The following is a 22244-nucleotide window of genomic DNA, read 5'->3' as shown; positions in this document are numbered from 1 at the left end:
GTCACTTTACTTGGTCAGTCCATTCTAGCCTTTCTTTCTTATCGAGAGATTGTCTGCAATCTTTTCAGACATTTTCATCCAATCTCTCGAGGGGGCATATCATTCCCATTCTGGGGCAACTCTGTATCAGTTCATCTTATCTTCTTTGAAACAACGCGACAAGCCGCATTGTCTCAAAGAGGGGCAAAATGTAGACACCTAAAATTGTCCAGTCTAATTAAATAAATATTTTATTTATTTAATTATCTAAGCTTAATTCTTCTATTAATTAAATAAATCTTTATTTATTTAATTAATTCATTTATCCTCTTCTAGCCTTATTTCTCATTTAAATAAATACATTTATTTATTTAAATTATCCTTTTCCTAAATTAAATAAATATTTATTTATTTAATTGATCCCACTTCTTCTATTAATTAAATAAATCTTTATTTATTTAATTAATTCATTAACCTTTTCCACCTATGACACATGTCATTCATCTCTTAATTCATACACTAACTACCCCTCTCATTATTTTATTATTTCTTTTACCTACCCTCTAATCCTAGCCGACCTCCTTTTACACCTCTCAATCTTATCCCTCCATTTCATATTGTGTCTTCTATTTAAGGAGATGCCTTCTTCATTATCAAACCCTAATGACCTAATCGACAATTTGGAGGACTTGACTATACTACGATCCTACTTGCAACCACATTCCGTTCTTTGTTGAGCTCTTGTGCACATAAAATCTGAGAGCAAATATATCAAGCAAGATCAATGGAGATAGGAAGAATGGAGATCAAAACCCTATTGGACATATGATGGTATAATCTTTGTGATTTCTTATGATTTGCATTGTCTTAGGTAATCTTCATATGTTATGGTGGATCTTTGTTGATTGTTAGGCTAGGGTTTTGTGGTTGAATTCATTTAGCCTTTCAATATTGTTATTATTGTTATCCATTTTCACCATATACAAGTTCTATCTATGACATCACCTATACAACACCAAATTATGATTATTACATCATGAACATTGAAATTGTTGGTATTTTGGTATGGTTTTGTCATTGATGTCAACACCTACTAAAACACTAGCACTTTGGAGATCCAGCAACATTCACCGGCAAGCAAGTAACTATTGCACAGTTACTGGTATATGGTTCATCGGCAGGATATAGTGTTCACCAGTACTTGGAATGATATGGAAGACACTTGGTAATGTCGAAGACATTGTGTGGACACTTTGTTTTGAAGAATTAATCATTGGTATATTCATATTTTCATATTTTATTTTACCAACAAATAGGTCCAGGGTTATCTAGGGTTACACTGGCAAACTTATTTTTTTCAGATCAGCATGGCATGCTATAGAGATGATTTATTATTGTTGTAAATGCATTAATCTGACATGTTCAATCAGTTATTGCATCGGATATTATATTATTTGTAAAATGTTTTTATTGTAATATCTTGTAGAGCCAACCTACTAAAATTGGTCTTAGGGTATGGTATAAATGTAAGATCGAGTGTGGAATGTGGAATACGAAGAATAATTTTGAGAAGATATATGCGAGATTAAGCAAAGGTATACATGAAGACATCATTTAAAGGTGAAGTTAGGTTTTTGTAGAAGCATATCAACATTACACCAGTAGTGAATCCAGCATCTGAAGATGTTATTTTGTACAGTACATTCTTATTGGATTTAACCATCCAACTGTAGTCAATGTGACTCCCATTTTGTGATTGAGCAGTGAGCTCTAGGTTGTTGGCCTTTCTGCATGTGCAAACCCCATTTATGTACACTTACTATCTGCAGTAGTATCATCTGATTGTGGGTAAGGTTTCCCACTGTGGTTTTTCCCCTTACAGGGTTTCCACATACAAATATTGGTGTTATGTGTTGTGGATGACTTCATGTTTGTGTTTCATGCATTAATCTTTACCGGTATAGCAATTTACTGTTAACACTGTCTACCGGCATACTTAATTGGTTTACCGGTATTAAGCATTAAGTTGGTTTAATGGTTTTTGGTTTGAATTTATTAGACAACTGATTCCCCCCCTCTTAGTTGTCTCTGGGACCTAACAATTGGTATCAAAGCTTAGTCCTCTTTTGCAGAAGTTTAACAACTTGAGGAGATCCAATGTCTACTAATTATTTCAGGAAGGACAGTCCTAAACTTGATGGAACCAACTCTGGGATATGGAAGATCAGGATGGAGACACATCTGAATTGCATTGGTAAAGACATCTGGGAAGTTACAAAGAATGATTATACTGTTGTTGTAGCTGGTCAGACTGCTCCAACTACCCTAGCTAAAGATGAGGAGAATGATTGCAAAGCAAGAGAAGCACTTCTGAGTGCATTATCAGATCAAAAAATCATGGGATTATTAGATAGGTCTACTACTAAAGCTATTTGGGATCATTTGGAAACACTAAATGAAGGAGATTCCACAGTCAAGATTGCAAAACTTGAAAGCTTTTGAGTTAGGTATGAACATCTGAAAATGGAAGAAGATGAAAGAATTTATGTTTTTATGGAAACAGTAAATGAAATTGTTTTGGGTATTAAATGTTGTGGAGGAACCCTGAGTGAGGATGAAATTGTTTCAAAAATCTTAAGAGGATTGCCACCGGCATATAAAATGAAGGTTACTGCTATAAATGAGTTGAGAACAATGCCTAATACATCAATAACTAGGGATACATTGATTGGAAAACTTCCAGCCTTTGAAATTGAGGAATTTGGTCCTGTTGCTACTATAAAGATAGATTTGGCCTTTAAAGCATCAACATCATCTACTCCATCATTTGACAAATCAGACTGGAAAGCCTTTTATGCAAGAGAACTTGAAGAAACTAGGAAGGAGAATGAAGAGCTTGAAGAACTTGAAGCACTATTTGCAAAGAAAATGCCAAAAGGTCCAGTTGGAAGTAAGTATGAAGGTAAAGCACCCTTTAAATGTTTCAACTGCAATAAAATTGGTCATATGGCTTTGAGATGCCTTGATAGACATGCTAGACTAAGAGAAGAAGCTAGAAGAATATACAAGCCTAATCCTGAATATCAGAGATACAGATTTAAGAAGAACAAAGACAAATCTTGTTACATTGTTGATGAAGGTGTGACTGATGATTCTGATGAGGATCCAGCAGACAATGGATGGGTTTTTGTTGCTATAACAGAAGATCAACCGACACCTACTGCTCAACCAGTAGAACAAGCCCTAGCAGCTAAAGTTGAAGTAAAGGGTGAATGGATCATTGACTCAGGATGCTCACATCATATGGCAGGAGACAAGGTAAATTCTTGAACTTTCAAGAATACAATGGAGGTTTAGTAAGATTTGGAGATGACAAAGCCTGTTCAATCAAAGGTAAGGGTTCAATATCTCTTGATGGTAAGCATAACATTGACAATGTCTACTATGTTGAAGGATTAAAGCATAATCTTTTAAGTGTTGGTCAATTAGTTGAGAAGGGATTTCAGTTACAAATTAAAAATGGAAAATGCAAAATCATGAATAGAACTGGTTTGGAAATTGCAACCGGTAATCAGACTAGAGGTAATATCTTTCATTTGAATAACAGTGAAAAGGCATGCTTGATTGCACATATAGATGAAAGTTGGTTATGGCATAAGAGACTATGCCATGTAAACTTTGATTGCATGGTGAAAATCAGTACTTCTAAGGCAGTTAGAGATCTACCTAAAATTGTGAAACCTCAAAATATAATTTGTAAGGAATGTCAATTTGGAAAACAAGTTAGAGCTAGTTTCAAAAGTATTCCAGAAAAATCTAATAATGCTCTTGATTTGATTCACACTGATTTATGTGGTCCAGCAAGAACTAAAAGCTTACAAGGTGATAGATATTTCATGCTAATTATTGATGATTATTCTAGAATGTGTTGGGTTACTTTTCTCAAAGAAAAATCAGAAGCACTTGGAAAGTTCAAACTATTCAAAGCAATGGTTGAGAATGAAACCAGTAAGAAAATCAAATGTTTAAGATCAAATCAAGGAGGAGAATTCACATCTAAGGACTTTAACACATTCTGTGAAGTGAATGGAATCAAAAGATAGTTATCAGCACCTCGGACACCACAGCAGAATGGAGTTGTTGAATGGAAAAATAGAACTATCTTGGATGCAGCAAGAAGTATGTTATCTAAAGCAAATCTACCACATGTGTATTGGAGAGAAGTAGTTAGCACTGCTGTCTATACATTCAACAAAGTTCACATCAAAGGTGAAACCGGTAAGACCCCTCATGAACTATGGTTTGGTAATACTCCTACTCTTAAGTATTTCAGAATTTTTGGAAGTAAATGTTATATTAGAAGAGATGAGTATACTGGTAAATTTGATCCTAGAAGTGATGAAGGAATATTTCTTGGTTATTCATCTAAGAGCAAGGCATATAGATGTTTTAATAAGAGATTGCAGAAAATTGTTGAGAGTACAATTGTAAAGATTGATGAACAATTCAGAGGAACTTCAAGGTATATAGACTCTGAACCGGCAACAGAAATTGTGACAAATGAACCTACACTAAATCCACCAGTACAAAATGAAGATCTAGTTACCTCGATGCCATCAAAGGATTCCACAGTAATTGAAGAACAACAACAAACTAAGACACCCCGGTATGTAAGATTGAATCATTCTGAAGATCAGATAATTGGAAACAAATTTAAAGGAGTTATGACAAGAGGAAGATTGGCAAATGAAGAGGTATGTCTTATTTCTCAAATTGAACCATCATCTATCAATGAGGCATGTGAAGATAAATTTTGGATTAAAGTTATGGAAGAAGAATTAGGACAAATTGAGAAAAAAAATACTTGGACATTAGTTCCTCAGCCTAAAGATAAAAATATAATTGGAACCAAATGGGTATTTAGAAACAAACTTAATGAAGATGGTAAGGTTGCCAGAAATAAAGCAAGACTAGTGTGTAAGGGATATTCTCAGAAAGAAGGAGTTGATTACAATGAAACCTTTGCATCGGTAGCTAGAATTGAGGCAGTCAGATTATTCTTGGCTTTTGTAGCTCGCAAGGACTACAAAGTTTATCAAATGGATATTAAATGTGCATTTTTGAATGGAGATCTTGAAGAGGAAGTATATATTGAACAACCTGATGGATTTTCTTTGACAGATGACAATGATATGGTTTGCAGGTTAAGAAAAGCTCTGTATGGATTGAAACAAGCCCTAAGAGCTTGGTATGCAAGGTTGGATAAGTATCTTTTAAAGATTGGTTTTACTAAAATAAATGTAGACAGTAATTTATATTACAAAATAACTAATGATGACATCTTGATTATAGAAGTATTCGTTGATGATATAATCTTTGGAGGAGAAGATGGATTATGTAAGAAATTTTCTATTAAAATGCAGCAAGAATTTGAAATGTCTATGATTGGAGAAATAAAATTCTTTTTAGGATTGCAGATTTCACAGACTGATAAAGGTATATTTTTTAGTCAATCCAAGTACTTGAAAGAATTACTAAAGAAATTTGGGATGGAGAACTCTAAACCGGTAAGCACACCTATGATTACAAATGACAAATTATCTCAAAGAGATGAATTTACACCTGTTAATCCAACTAGATACAAATCTATGATAGGAGGTTTACTGTATTTGACACAAACCAGGCCTACTATTATGAATGCAGTATGTATTGTTTCTAGATTTCAAAGTAATCCTAAGGAAAATCATGAATCAACAGTAAAAAGGATTTTCTAGTACTTACAAGGCACTGCAAATCTTGGATTATGGTATCCTAGAGATGAAAATTTTGATCTATGTGCATACACAGATGCAAATTGGGCAGGAGATGTGGATGATAGAAAAAGCAGCACTCGAGGGGCATTCTTTCTTGGAAAGAGATTAGTTTCTTGGTTGAGTAAGAAATAGAGTTGTACATCTTTATCAACAGCAGAATCAGAATATGTTGCAGCAGCAACTAACTGTACATAGGTACTATGGCTTAAGCAAATGTTGAAAGACATAAAGGTAAAATGCAAAGAACCTATTACTATATATTGTGAAAACACTGCAGCAATTGATATACCTAAGAATCTGGTATTACATTCTAAAACAAAACATGTTTCTATCAAACTAAATTTTCTAAGGGAAAAAGTTGAATAAAAGGAGATAAAACTGGTCTATGTAAATACTAAAGAACAACTTGTAGATATTTTCACAAAACCTTTGCCTAAGGAGACTTTTGAATATCTCAAAGATTAGCTTGGAGTCATACCACCATCGGTAAAGACTTAGATAGTTGATGATTGTCATCAACTGGCAGAATTGAAAGACAAATCTTTTACTCTGGTCTTTGATGAGGAAGCTACTTCTTAGGGGGAGTAGTTGGTATATTGAATTGATTGATATTTTATATATGACCTTGGTTTTATTATAACTTTGGCATTTGATGTCAAAGGGGGAGAGATATATATGGAAAAACACATGTTCTTTTGAGGAAAGATTAGTATTGAAAAATCTTTGGATAAACACATGTTGCTCCCAGGGGGAGAAATTGTTTAAAGGAGATTGTTGGTATTTTGGTATGGTTTTGTCATTGATGTCAACACCTACTGAAACACTAGCACTTTGGAGATCCAACAACATTCACTGGCAAGCAAGTAACTATTGCGCAGTTACTGGTATATGGTTCACCGATAGGATATAATGTTCACCGGTACTTGGAATGATATGGAAGACATTTGGTAATGTCGAAGACATCGTGTGGACATTTTGTTTTGAAGAATTAATCATTGGTATATTCATATTTGCATATTTGCTTTTATCGGCAAATAGGTCCAGGGTTATCTAGGGTTACACTAGCAGGCTTATCTTTTTCAGATTGGCATGGCACGCTATAGAGATGATTTATTATTGTTGTAAATGCATTAAGCTGACATGTTCAATCGGTTATTGCATCAGATATTATATTATTTGTAAAATATTTTTATTGTAATATCTTGTAGAGCCAACCTACTAAAATTGGTCGTAGGGTATGGTATAAATGTAAGATCTTATTTGTAAGATCGAGTGTGGAATGCGAAGAAGAATTGTGAGAAGATATATGCGAGATTAAGCAGAGGTATACACGAAGACATCATTTGAAGGTGAAGTTAAGTTTTTGTAGAAGCATATCAGCATTACACCTGTATCGAATCCAGCATATGAAGATGCTATTTTATACAGTACATTCTTATTGGATTTAACCATCCAACTGTAGTCAGTGTGACTCCCATTTTGTGATTGAGCAGTGAGCTCTAGGCTGTTGGCCTTTCTGCATGTGCAGACCCTATTTATGTACACTTACTATCTACAGTAGTATCATCTGATTGTGGGTAAGGTTTCCCACCGTGGTTTTTCCCCTTACAGGGTTTCCACATACAAATATTGGTGTTATGTGTTGTGGATGACTTCATGTTTATGTTTCATGCATTAATCTTTACCGGTATAGCAATTTACTATTAACATTGTCTACCGACATACTTAACTGGTTTACCGGTATTAAGCATTAAGTTGGTTAAATGGTTTTTGGTTTGAATTTATTAGACAATTGATTCACCCCCCCTCTCAGTTGTCTCTGGGACCTAACAGAAATATCCAACAATGACGATGACTATGATTGATTGGGATAACTTAGAAAATCCTGAATTGGATGTGTTTTCCAATGATCATGACTTAGTCGTATATCTTAATGCCATTGAACCAATCACACCTAAGATATCTTCCACTGGTGAATCAAGTAACACTTCTTGTAGTCAGGAGAGTTCCAAACTATCCAGTCACAAAATTAAAATAAAACAAGGAAAAAGACCTAGTGTTGAAAACTATTTCATGGAAACACTAGATTAGTCAAGAGGAAAACCTCCTCGAGGCACCAAAAGATGGAAAATTTGACACTCGCCTTGCATATTTTTAGAAGAGATCTGCTATATTAATAGAGCCAATAGAAGCAATAAACATTGGCACACCAAAGGATCCCAAGGTCCTTCATCCTGTTGCATCATTATCAGATGAGAAAAAGAAAGACTACATAGAGATCTTCAAACAAAGGCAAATAAATTTTGCTTAGTCCTATGCAGACATGCCAGGACTTGATCCAGATCTTATCATGCACCATCTCAATGTAGATCCAAAAGAAAAACCCATTAAGCAAAAGCTAAGGAATATGCATCCACATGTCACTCTACTTGTCAAAACGGAGCTAAAGAAACTATTAGATGTGGGTTTCGTAAGACCTGTCGCTTATCCAGAATGGGTCTCAAGCATTGTATCAGTGTCTAATATGGATAAAAGCATAAGTGTTTGCACTAACTTCAGGGATTTGAACAAAGCATGTCCCAAAGATGATTTCCCACTACCCAACATTGATATAATTGTAGACTTATAAGCAGGTCAAGAGATGTTTTCCTTAATGGATGAATTCTCGGGGTACAATCAAATAAGAATCGCCCCTGAAGATCAAGAGAAGACATCATTCACTTGTGCATGGGGTACTTACTACTGGAATGTCATGTCATTTGGGCTTAAAAATGCAAGAGTAACTTATCAGAGATCCATGACATGATGCATACATTTATGGAAGACTATGTCGATGACATACTTGCAAAATCTCATACAAGGAACGAACACTTGAATATATTAGGCAAGATCTTTGACAGGCTTGAACGATATCAATTAAGATTGAACCCAAATAAATGTGCATTCCAAGTTACCTCTAAAAAAATTCTTGGGTACACTATATAAGCTCGTGGAATCGAGGTAGATCCTGAAAAATTTTAAGCTATCATGGAGATGGAGTCACCTAAGAACATAAGCCAGTTACGTTCTCTACAAGGGAGATTGCAATCAATTAAAAGATTCATTTCTCAACTAGAAGATAGATGGCATCCCTTCACTCACCTATTACACAAGAATGTTCCATTCAAATGGGATCATAAATTGAGGAATCTTTTATGTAAATCAAGGAATATTTGGCGAATCCTCTAGTACTTGTATCACTGATCAAAGGGAAACCCTTGTTGCTTTACATCTCAGCAACAAATGTATCACTAGGAGCTCTCTTAGACAACATGATGAAGAAGGAAAAGAAAGAGCAATGTATTGCATCAACAGAACACTTGTAGGCTATAAATTGCACTATACATCAGTTGAGAAGACATGTCTAGTAGTTGTATTTGTAACTCAGAAATTGCGACACTATATGCTGACTCATTCTGTGAAATTGATAGTAAAAATAGATCCATTGAAGTATTTATTAAGCAAGCCAACATTGACAGGTAGATTTGCCAAATGGGTTATGATACTAAGTGAGTTTGGCATAGAATATGTTGATCGAAAAGCTATCAAAGGACAAGTCATTGTTAATCAATTGGCTGAAGTACCACTGCAAGATGACACACCATTGCACATTGAATTCCCTGATGTAGCCATTATGATAGTTAGCACAAATTTTTGGGAATTATACTTTGATGACTCCTATACACAACATGGACCAGGTGTTAGAATCTTTTTTATCACACCTCAAGGTCACACAATTCCAAAATCATATAGACTGTGATTCCCATGCATAAACAACACTACAAAGTATGAAACTTTGGTCATTGGGATCAAAATAGCCATTGAATGGAACATCAAGGAACTACATGTTTATAGATATTCACAACTCATAATCAACCAGATAAACAATGATTATCAAACCAAGGATGACAAGATGATGCCCTATAAACAACTGGTTGAAGATTTTAAAGAGCACTTTGAAGAAATATCATTCACTCAGATCCCAAGAAATGAGAACAAAGTGACAGATGCAATGGCTACAATAGCATCTCTTTTGTAGAACCAAGATAATCAACAACATTATGAATTCTTGGTAGAAGATATTTTGCATCCTATTGTTGAATCCCATTAATACCCACATCTTTTGACATATATCCAAAACTGATCAATCCTTATGTAGCCAAACTTATCGATACCTAAAGGAGAATATTCTCCCCCTGACCTATCCCATAGTCAGAAAAGAAATTTTATCCGTCAGTCATCCCATTATACTATCATTTTTTATACTTTATATAGATGAGGTCTAGATAGGACTTTGCTGAGGTGTCTCAAACAAGAGGAATCTGAGAAAATTCTCAACGAAGTCCACGCAGGTATTTGTGGCACACACTCAAGTGGCTTAATGTTGGCTAAGAAACTTATTCGATTGGGTTACTATTGGCCTACTATGGAGAGAGATTCATTTACATATGCCAAGAAATGCAAACAATGTCAGATCCATGGGAACCTCATCCATGCACCAGCATAAGAACTACATCCTATGGCAGGATCATGGCCATTCTCCCAATGGGGACTTGATCTAGTGGGTAAGATAAATCCTTCATCTTCTAATGGACATAAGTTCATTTTGACTGCTACTGAGTATTTCACTAAATGGATTGAAGCAATGCGTTTGACAAAGGTGTCAGGAAAGAAAATATCATCATTCATCTTGAACTACATAATCTGTTGCTATGGAGTTCATATGACCATCATTCTTGATAATGGGAGGCCATTTAAGAATCAAGACGTGAAGGAACTATGTGAGCGATTCCATATCCAACATAGGTTTTCTACACCATATTACCCAAAGGGAAATGCTCAAGCTGAGGCATCAAACAAAATAATCCTAAGGATCCTAAAGAAGATAGTCAATGAAGCTGGTAAAGACCAACATATTCAGCTAAATCTTGCTCTATGGGTATACCAAACCAATATTCACACACCAACGGGGGAAAATCCATATTGTCTAGTCTATAGATCATAAGTCATATTACTAGTAGAAGTAGATATACCTTCTCTACGAGTGTCCTTGAAAGGTCTTATCCCGGAGGAAGAACAACGAGTCTCTAGGCTTCAAGAATTTGAGTTGATTCAGGAACGTCACCAAAATGCTTCAAATCATTTAAAAGCATACCAACAGAGGATGGCGATAAGCTACAACCACAAAGCTAATCCATGCATTTTTCAGATTGGAGATCTAGTTCTAAGGGAAAATCCACGCAATCAACAAGATTGAGAAAAGAAAGGTAAATTTGAGCCAAACTGGTTGGGTCCCTTTGTTGTGGTAGCAGCTTATGGTTCATGAGCATATGAGTTATCTAAACCAGAAGGTGATTGGTTTGATGAGCCTATCAATACTATGCATCTGAAGAAATTCTATGCTTAAAAGTATCAGCAGAAAATACCAAAAAATCGTGAAAAATTAGAGAAAGCCTAAAAATTAAAAAAAGTAGCAAAAATCCCTAAAAAGCATAAAAAAGAAAAAGACAAAAAACAATATAAAACAATAAATAAATAAATCAATAAAAATCAAATATGGAAATAATGCAATAAATTTAGATGGTGAAAACTTGGTAAATAGACGCTATTTGAAAGTGAGTTCCTCCATCTATGAGGTTTCTTTGCCCATCTATCCACCCTAGCCCATATATCCGTCGTATTGCATCCATCTATCCTCACATATTCATTTCATCTTTCACACCCATTGCTTTGAACCATTAGCAATAAATATGCAACTCATCAACAATTATCAATCTTTAACATACTTAGTGTAGTCATTGTCTTAGATTTTATCAGAATCAATCATATTTGCATTCGCATCCCACCATGGTTTGGATCATCCATCATAAAGTTTGTTTCTAGTGGGGGCAAAATCCTAAAACCTTTTTCTAAGGGCATCTTTAAAAGCTTCCAAAAACCCAAAAACATTCAAAAAAACTTAGAAAAAACACCTAGGGTTTTGAGACATACGACAAACAACAAGGCAACAAAGATCAAGACATTTGTAATAACTAGATCATGAAATATAGAATACAAAGATTCAATCAACAAGTAATGAAAGAATATCAATGATCATTCATCAAGATGAATATATCAGTTAATGACTATGAGAACATATATGAGGCATACATGGTTCAATGTTTATATCTTGATTTTTGTTGATCATGTATCCTATGTAACTCGATGTTGTCAATGACTAGAGGAGCTATAATGGGGCATGATTATTTTCTTTATTTGATGTATGCAGTTTATATCTTAGTAATGTATGTACTCGTCTAAGGATATGATCGACAAAATATCATGGAGGATGTTTCGAGTCATGCATGAAAAAGGATAATCCTTGTCTGTTCTACAAGAAATACTCAGGTCAACTTGATTCATCATATCAAGTTGCTTGTATTAACTTGCTATATCAAAATCCATGTAATAAGTACTCGGGTAAGCTTGAATGATTATGTCAAGTTGCTTGTATTTTTTTACAACGTTTAAAAGCTTAATGATGAAATGAAGCATTGTTATAAGAAAGCGTGTGGGGAATGGCAGTATCATTTAAGTTAGTTCATTTTCAGTTGCATTATAAGCATTCATTATCAGTTGCATTATATACATTTCATCTTATTTCATTTGAGATCAGCAGTCGAAATAAAGATTGAGTATATTTGGACAAACAAAAATAATTTGTATTGATCATGTTAAGTTGCATTAGGTTGCATTCAATTATTTAGGTTCATTTCATCTTTCAATCATTAGGTTTGCATATCATCATATCATTCATCATTTTTCATTAATTAGTTGCATTTGTTTTAATTGCACTAGGATTGCATTATTTTGAATAGAGTTCCATTTGCATTGATCATATCATTATTAGTTGCATTAGATTCATTTATCATTATCATCTTTGTATCTAGTTATCATTAGTTTCTTTAGAATCCTTTATCTATTAGGTTCATTTAATTGCATTTGTGCATTTAGATTTATTAACCATATTATTACATTACCATTGTTCATATCTCATTATCTAATTGTCATAGGCATTTACATTTACATCTATAGCCATCATATTGCATTCAAAATCATCAAAATCAAATGCATTTCATTAGTATAATTTCATTATCACATGCATATACATCAAGGAATAGAAATAAACATCCATTGCATACATAATCATTATAAGCATTTTCATATCGATCATTGCATTTCATAATTTACATCATTTTATCATAGAAACAACATCATCATCATATAGATCATACAAGTCATAGATTGAATCATTTTCATCATCATATAGATCAAGTAAATCATAAACATCATCACATCATTCTATCATCATATCATCAAGATCATCATCATTTCATCAAGGCATATAGATCATCATGACACATAAAGGAAAGGAACATCATCATAGCATCACCCATGCAATCAATGCATATATCATCATCATAGTAGCATGTATAATAAATCATGAATCAAAGCATCATATAGAGTCCATGCCTGCATACCATCATAAACAATAATAAATTCCAAGTATACAATGATATCAAAAAATATAATCAATAACATACAATGTCTCATGATATAAAATCAAGTCTCAAAGATGCCTTGTGCCACTCTCGCCTGACTTTGTCCATCTTTGTGAATATGCACAAGAAGATCCTCCAGATGGCCCTGCTCATCGATCCCTCTGAGGAGGACCCATAACTCCACCATTGCTGGTATCCATCTTGACAGTAGTCGTATAGTACTTGATCTTTGGCTCTCCAAGACCAGATCCTCATATAACCATCGCCAATGCATTGTCTCCTTCCCATCCTAGACTAATGCCCTAATAGTGTCGACTGAGAGAGTTCCAGAACCAACCCCCTATATGTGATCAAGTGTAGCTTGTGCATCCTGATATCTCCTCACATATCTATCCCTCTCAATAGTGAGTGCTTATACCTGTGCCCTGACCTGATCAATCTGTGCTCTAAGGTCGTCCATGGTCTCCTGTTGTGGTACATCTTGCTAAGGTATATCCTGCATGGCCTCATCCTTACCCACCTCTCCACCTACTGGAGCCTGAACCCGAGTGGATCTCATAATCCACCGATGAATGAGTGGTACATGATCCTCTAAGTCCTTCTCACCCTCATCCCAGCAACCCTATGTTTCTATCACCCCAGGGTCTGGATGGATCTGCCCAAAATCAATCCCCCTCCCTGACCTCTGTCTAATCCACCACCTCTGCCTAATCTAGGAGAGGGTAATCCCCTCATTGTATCCTTCCCAATCTGGCTTGTGTCTCTTCTTGCCATAGGAAGTGGCCTCCCTACCCTTCCAACTTGTCTAAAAGGTCCTCCTCGGACTCTAACCCGACCTCCTCTTCGTCCTCATCTCCCTCCTCAATCATCTACACCCTCATCCTCCTCATCTCCTTTGACCTCTCACGCAAATCTAAGCTCTCACCTCAGTCTCTATTGCCTAACAACAGGATCATTTGAATCTGACTCCTCATCTCCTAAGCTGGGAGGAGGGTCTACAGGATCAATGATGCGAAGAAATGGGTGTGTAAGAAGGTACTGTGCATAATCTGACGTGATCCCGACATCCAAAATGGGTGGCTTCAAATCGTAAGCAACAATAGGAACAACCAAAAACTCTACGTATTCTATGTCAAAAGACAATGAAGGACACCAATCTCGTTTGTCCTTGTATCGACCTGCATACATCGCAACACCAGAAGGCATGTGTTGAATGATACCAAACTGTCTCAAAATGTGACCAAATAACTGCCTCTCAATAATGAAAGGAGTGTGGCCGCTCAAATATCTACTTTGCAAAATCAATGGCAAAATACAAGTGTCCTCCAACCAAGGCTCGCAATGAATATAAGGCCTCCAAAAAATAGTATCCATGGAATCCAGTACCCATCTCCAAAACTCGAGCTTACCCAATTTAGGCTGAGTAATGATACCTCTATACAAATAGACAAAAGGTTGACCATCACCACAAACTCTGTCATGCATTGGTCGAGTAACAACAATGTGCTCCTAGAACCAGACCTAAAGGAGTGTGCATCTAGTTGACAGACTCGCCTCGCCATCATACACAACCTGATGTAAATCATGATAAAGATGTGCCAACATACAAATACCCCATGCATAACAAATATAGTGTTGCATCATGCTCTATAGAATGCCTCCCCATCCAATGACAAATCCTCAAGATCTCTTATCAAGACATATGAATCTACCAATCAAGACTGTAAGTATCACTAGGAGAGTCTCATAGTGCATGATCATATCCTCCCATCGAATCTCTCCACCATCAATGCACTGATCTTTGAGCATTGCTCTACATGCCTCAGTCCCACCAAGACCCTAGTAGTCATACTAGACGAGCTCGCCAGTAACAAGGATGTGAAGGATCCTATATACATCCTCGAGCATCACACTAATCTCACAAGTGGGTAGATGAAACGTGTTGTGCTCTCTATGCCATCTCTCAGCTAATACAATCAATAGACCCCTATTATGCATAATATCTAGAATGTATAAGAGGTGACGTAAACCACATGCATCCATATGTCTAATCTCATCTTGAGACAACTCCAAAAACAAATGGTGCATAGCCGAGAATTTTTCCCAACACTGGAGAACATCTAGTTTCTCCAGTTTAATCAGACAAGTTGTCTATCAATCATCTATATTATCAAATCAACCATTTTAATCAAATATTTTCTATCAAGCAAATCATGCTATCAATCAAATGATCAATAAATCAAGCTCTTTATCACAGACTAAATCGGTCTCTTTGAGCTTCTCTCAACTCATCAATCAACAAACAAACAACTATCTTATCGATCAAAAACAACTATTAATCAAACAATCAAATATATCAACCAAATCAATCAAATCATTGATCAATCATCATCAATTATCTATCAATCTATCAAATTCATACACTGAGACATCTAATCAATTTCATCTGATTGAATTTCAACATTGCCAACATCAAAAAGTTCGATTTTCAACAAAAGCGTTGTCTTCCTAAACAAAAGCGCTAACCTAATCAACACAGGCGCTAAAACAAACATTTGTGCTAACCCATAAAGCATTTGCGTGAACACATAATACAAAAGCGTGACTTCAAACAAATGCGCTAACCTACAACTCAAATGCGCAAACTTAATAGACACAAGTGCTAACCCTACGAATGCGCTAACATACATAACCGATGCGTGAACAAAAATGATAAATGTGCTAAACTATCAAATGTGATAACCTAATTCATACATGCTCTAGACTAGCTAACAAATGCGAGAAAACCAAACGTGAAAAACGGAAAAAATAAATAAAATCAAACTACCCTATATCATTCACAAAACATGAAAACTTGTACGGAAAATTCAAAACTAGGCTTGGGATAGGTCACTCATTGGTGGGCCATACTCAACAGGTCTCTGGTATCATCAGATGTGCTCAAATCGATGGCTCTCGTACTGGATCACCATCTTGCTAGCTCAGCACTCCAAATTCCTTTTTCTCCAAAAGCAGACAAAATACAAATGAGGATGAAATTGACCAAGGTTACTTTTATTATTGCCTTTTTTTATTTTTGAAGGGGTAATTAATGTTTCAAGTGGGGCAATTTTATTTAATTTTTCAAAAATAAATTTAATCAAGGGGCCTATCTTCAAATATTTTCAAATAAGGCCTAGATACCATCATTAGATACCTGGGCATCCCTTTCTCTATCTCTCCGAAATTGAAAGAAATGTGGGAATGGTTCAGAAATAAGGTTGATAAGAAACTTACCAAGTGGAACCGAAACTTCCTCTCCCTGGTAGGTCGATATCAGGTTTGTCAGAAACTTCTATCTTCCTATAATATATACTGTTCCTTAGCCTGGTTACTCAGCAATTATCAATTCAATTACATTCAAAAATAGATTAGGAACTTCCTTTGGTCAGATGGAAAAGGCAAAAAGAAGCAACATGCAGTTAAATGGGACTGGTGTATCAGATCTAAGACTCGGGGAGGTATGGGTCTCAAAGACCTCAAACTTCAAGGAACAGCCTTGGTTGCCAAATGGATTTGTAAAGCCATTGATAGAAACGAACCCTGGAAAGTGCTTGTTAGAAACAATATCTAATGCTCCACCCCAAAATCAACAAAAAAATGGAAGAACCTACCCATCAGTGATCTGATTGTTGGGAATTTTGAGGTCTCCCCTGCAGGGTCGGAAGTCTTCAAGTCGATATGGAAAGCTTGGAACGATGTTAGGCAATACATTAGCAATAAAGACATAATAGACAAGGAAGGATCCCTTAATCTGAAAAGGTCTATATGGTGGAATCTTCTGCACAATGGGAAACAACTAGCCTATCTTCAAGGATGCTCTGCCCTGAAATGGCACAACCAGGGACTAATCTCATTTGAACATATTCTGCAAGATGGCACCCTGATCTCCTGGGAGTCTCTTAGCTCTAAATTCAACCTCCCCCTCTCCCAGGCCAGAACCTACTCCATCCTTAACTTTGCACTTGCTCCCATCCTTCCTGCTCTCATCCCCACCTCCCCCCCCCCTTTAGCCTCTCTCTACTGGATAGATGGATCTCCCCTTTTTCTCACCAAAGCTAAAATGATTTACTCTGCCCTTACTAATTCTGTGGATATTCTTGACCACCTTAACTGCTCCTAGAACCTTTCCTGGGACTCCAAACAATGGTATTCTACCCTCTCAAGATTCTGGACTTCCCCGGTTGAACCAAAGAAGAAATTTTTTGCTTGGAGACTCCTTCTGCATAAGTTGCCACTAAAAGACAACAATAGAGACCCCTTACTATGCAAACTCTGCTGCATCCCTGAATCTGTATACCACATCTTTTTTGGTTGTCATTTTGCTAGAGAAGTCTGGAATCTGTTTGGTATCTCACTTAATAACAATTATTTTTCTATTGAAGAGATGGTATTTGGTTATATTAGAGGTGGCAAGAAACATGCTAATCTTTTCTGGTCTGCTTGCTCTTTGGAAATTATGTGGATCATTTGGAAATATAGGAATGATGATGTGTTTAATGGGAAAAGCAAGAACCTCACTGAATCTCTTAGGAGACTCATCTTTTACCTTGTTGCTATGTAGGTCATAGTGGTACTAAGACTGGAGGAGGACAAATTTGACGAGTGGCTAAAGAATGGCTCCACTTTAGTCTTCATAAGAGAACTCTCACATGGCTTCACATGGGACCGCTTGGGAAGCAATAAGACTCGTTTTGAACAAGCACTGATGAGGTTCATGCAAGAGATGGAGGCACAACAGCAGAGAGAAGACTTCATCAAACTGGATCTGGAAGTATTGCCCTCCCACCTGTACAAAGAACAGTTTGCCGAAGGGAATGTACTAGTTTGGTGCGAAGGAGAGCTAGGTTGGACTGCATGGCTCCCCCCAGTGGGCGATAACAATGACCCTGCTTCCTCCTTTGTGTTTAGTTAGTTGTACCCCGTGATGCTTGGACACATCTATCATTTTGTATAATTTTGTAATTCAACTCCTATCCAAATGTTTGTTTATCATATATTGAGCTCTTGCTTGATATACCTCCTACATCTTATGTTTTAACTCTGTAGATTGGTTGTATGGTTCTTAGCCCAAACTCTCAAATTTTGTAACTACTGTTTATATGATGCTTAATACAAAAAAAATATTTTCAAATAATTATCGTGAGATTAATCGCTCAATCAAATTTTCTAATAATTTCACGATCAATCTCCTGAGGGGGCACACAATCAGGATTTTCATCTTCATTAGAGGCAATATCGAGACTTGATTTAATCTTTGGAAAAATGTTGTCTCAACATCATTTCAAAGAGGGGCAAAATGTATACACATAAAATTGGCTATGAGCAATTAAATAAATATTTTATATTTATTTAATGATTATTCTTTTATTAAATAGTTAATTTGAAAAGATTAATTTATTTAATTCATTTTTTTATTCTTCTATTAATTAATTTAATTGAAATATTTAATTAATTAATTCATTTATCTTATTTTCTTCTAAACCAATTAATTAAATATCTAATATTTAGTTATCTCCTATCCACTATCCTATAGTTCCATTATTAAATAATTAAGAAATTATTTAATCTCCCTTTTCCAACTCATCTCATCTCCACGTCATCTTCTTCTTTGCCAACTCATTAATCATGTGGCTAAAGATATTAAATATTTTCATTATCTTCAACTTCCAAATTATTCTTCAAACAATGTGTATGTACACACATTTTTCAACTTCCCTATATTTTCTCCAACCTTCCCACATCTTTGGAGGGAGTTAAGTCCACTTGTCCTTTTATCCCTAAATCTTCTCCAACTATCCTACATTCTCTCAAGTCTTCTCCTTAGTCAACGTGAGCCTTCTGACACTTGGCTTCTCCTTCCACCTTTTCCTCCATCATGTATGTGTAGGAGGAACATCTTTCACCTTTATCTCTCACAACTCAACCTCTTGCTCATAGCCATCCAAATTGTAAGATTTAATCAGGACCGTTGGTCTCTGCCACCTAAGCTTATGCACTCAAAAATCTATAAATAGAGGTCTCTTAAGCCAATTTTGAAACTAATAGCTAATCTTATAGTCAATTAGGAGTCTTAATCTTTGCATCTGTGAGTTCATTTGTTTAAGCATTTTTAGAGTTTTTGAGCAATTTAACATAAATCATTTTCATAGAATTAGCTTTTGCATATCATGTTATCTACCAGTCCATTCCACACTTGCCATCTTGGAAGCTACCAGCGCTTGTCTGAGAGAAAAATCATCTGCAACCAAGAACAATGGGGTTAGGACACAATGAGACATAAATCATGAAGGTATAATCTTTTTTTTTACTTTTTATTTCATGTTATTTCATTGGTTGAAGCTTGAGTTATATTTGCATGATGGACTAATGAGTTTGCAGGTAATTTCTCTAAGGTGAAACTTAAGTTGTTACAATAAGATATGATGGGAGATTAAAATTGGATGGAGAAGTGAGATAAGATGGGAGATTAGAACCGGATGGAGAATTTAGATAAGATGGAAGATTGGAACTGGATGGAGAAGTGAGATAAGATTGCAACATGACTTGGAGATCTGTCTCATTGGGTTGATCAACCATACCCTCATCGTCATCAACATAGGGTGAAGTGGAAGAAAATGAGGAATGATAATACTTATTATAGTAGGATTGAGAGATGACTTGGATATATGTGTCATTAGGTTGATCAACCATACCCTCATCGTAATCGACATAGGGTGAAGTGGAAGAAAATGAAGGGTGACCAAACTCATCATAAAAGAATTGCGACATGATGATTAGTTGATGAGTTGAAGAGATGAAATATGAGAATGGATGATAGACCAAAGACCAAGATGAGATGAGGACTGACTTTTAAGAAGTTGGAAAGAGGATGAAGTTTGGTGTTCAATTTTGGATATTTGATGTTCAACCTCTAACTTCTAAGGAAGGAGATGATGATATGAATTGGGAGACAAGATATGACGATGGACGATAATCCTAATGCTGGGAGATATGAGACATAAAGTGATCTAACCAAAAATTGGCAGCATCTGGATGCAAATGGGACACAATGACCGAACGTCGCGCGAAGCCAAGAACCAATGGATACTAATCAAACAAGAAACTAGAGACTCATGGACAATATAACGACTAGACCAAGGACATCTAGGACCAGAGAAACGCACCGATAAAGATATCAACTATTGATAGTCCAAATATTTCTACCACAATGAGGACAACATAACAACAGCGTAACAACATCTAAGAACAAGACCATGAAAAGATAGATCTTGAAAGCTGGTAGATCAAGTAGTTTCTAAGACAATGCAGACAACATAACAATAATATAATGACATCTAAGAATGAGATCATAAAAGATAGGTGTAAATGCCGATAGATCAAGAAGTGTATAAAGTAATGCAGACAACATAACGATGGTACAAATAACGTCTAAGACTGGGATCACAAAAGATACTCTAACTGATGGGGAAACGTAATATTGTAAATCAATGAAATAGAAATCCAACAACATAATGCGACTAACTAAAACATCGTGACAAGATAAAAGCCAACTCGCTATAATAGGCCACAAACCCGCCAAAACAAGATGCAAACCCACTAGAACAATATGCAAATCCGCTAAAACAAGATGGGCAAGAGTGAAAAATGCTTGGACAACATAACGATACCAAAAATGCAAACCCATTGTTTTAGGGCGTAAACCCATTGTTTCAAGGTGCAAACCCACTGGAACAACACAATAGACAGAATAAAAAGCAAACCTGCTAGAATAGGACTTAAAAACAACAAGACACAAACCTGCTAGAACAAGATGCAAACCCACTAGAACAAAGAGCAAACCCGTTGGTTGAGAAAATGATAATGACTGTACTAAGTATGTCAATTTTGGCTCAAAGTTGACAACATTCCCGCTAATACAAGACTGCAAACCTGTTGTAATAGACCACATACATGGTAGAACTGAATTCAAACCCGCTAGACTGATATTTCGACAAAAGACTTGACAACAAACATAAAAAGCGTGAAGATATGACCATAAAACAGATAAAATCAATCAAGTACAACTCTATGGATAGTCAAATGATAGTATGTGTTAAATCTCCTAACCATAAAATACCACATCCAACCGGATAGATAGAATCCTGACAGCACTGGCTCCACCCTCGGCACACACTTCTTAGGCATGCCAAGCTTTGAATTCCTAGATAATCACTTCCCAGTGAGTTTTCTATCTCGAATTGGGGGGTACATGAGGAGTTTCTTTGGTATGTGCGTATCACAACACTTGAGTTAACACATAGAAGGATTTTTGGATACTAAAGAATAGTTGGCTCGTAGTAATTTTTCGACGGGTCCAGTCCAACAACATATTCTCAAAGCAAGCCACTTAAGACTTTAATTGAGCTTATCAGTGTAGAGAAGGCCTCCACATATGACAAATTCACTCAACACTCCAGTTGTTTGAACAGGTATTTTTATAGCGGCTTGAAAAACACCGCTTGAGGTCGCGCGGGGAGAGATGCTATCCCCAACGTGCCCTTCTTTTGAAACACTCCCTTGAGGTGATGAGGCCTCCAAGGGGTGATTCGTTGCTAAAAAGAAAAATGAGTGTCACTAACACTTTTCTCTTTCACCTACGACCATGAGAGCCAAAGGGAGAGGATAGTGTGTGTTAGCTATAGGACCACTCTACATGCACACAAGTGTGCCAATCATGAAATACATGGGGTTTATTCTTTTACTTGAATTGAAGTGTGCCTAGATTAAGCAAAAAGACATAAATGCAAAATGAAAGCAATAAAGGAAATATCGTTTCCGCGAAACCCCTCTT

Source organism: Cryptomeria japonica, chromosome 11 (genome assembly GCF_030272615.1).
Source record: "Cryptomeria japonica chromosome 11, Sugi_1.0, whole genome shotgun sequence".
NCBI classification, from domain to species: domain Eukaryota; kingdom Viridiplantae; phylum Streptophyta; class Pinopsida; order Cupressales; family Cupressaceae; genus Cryptomeria; species Cryptomeria japonica.
This window is presented reverse-complemented; position numbering follows the sequence as displayed.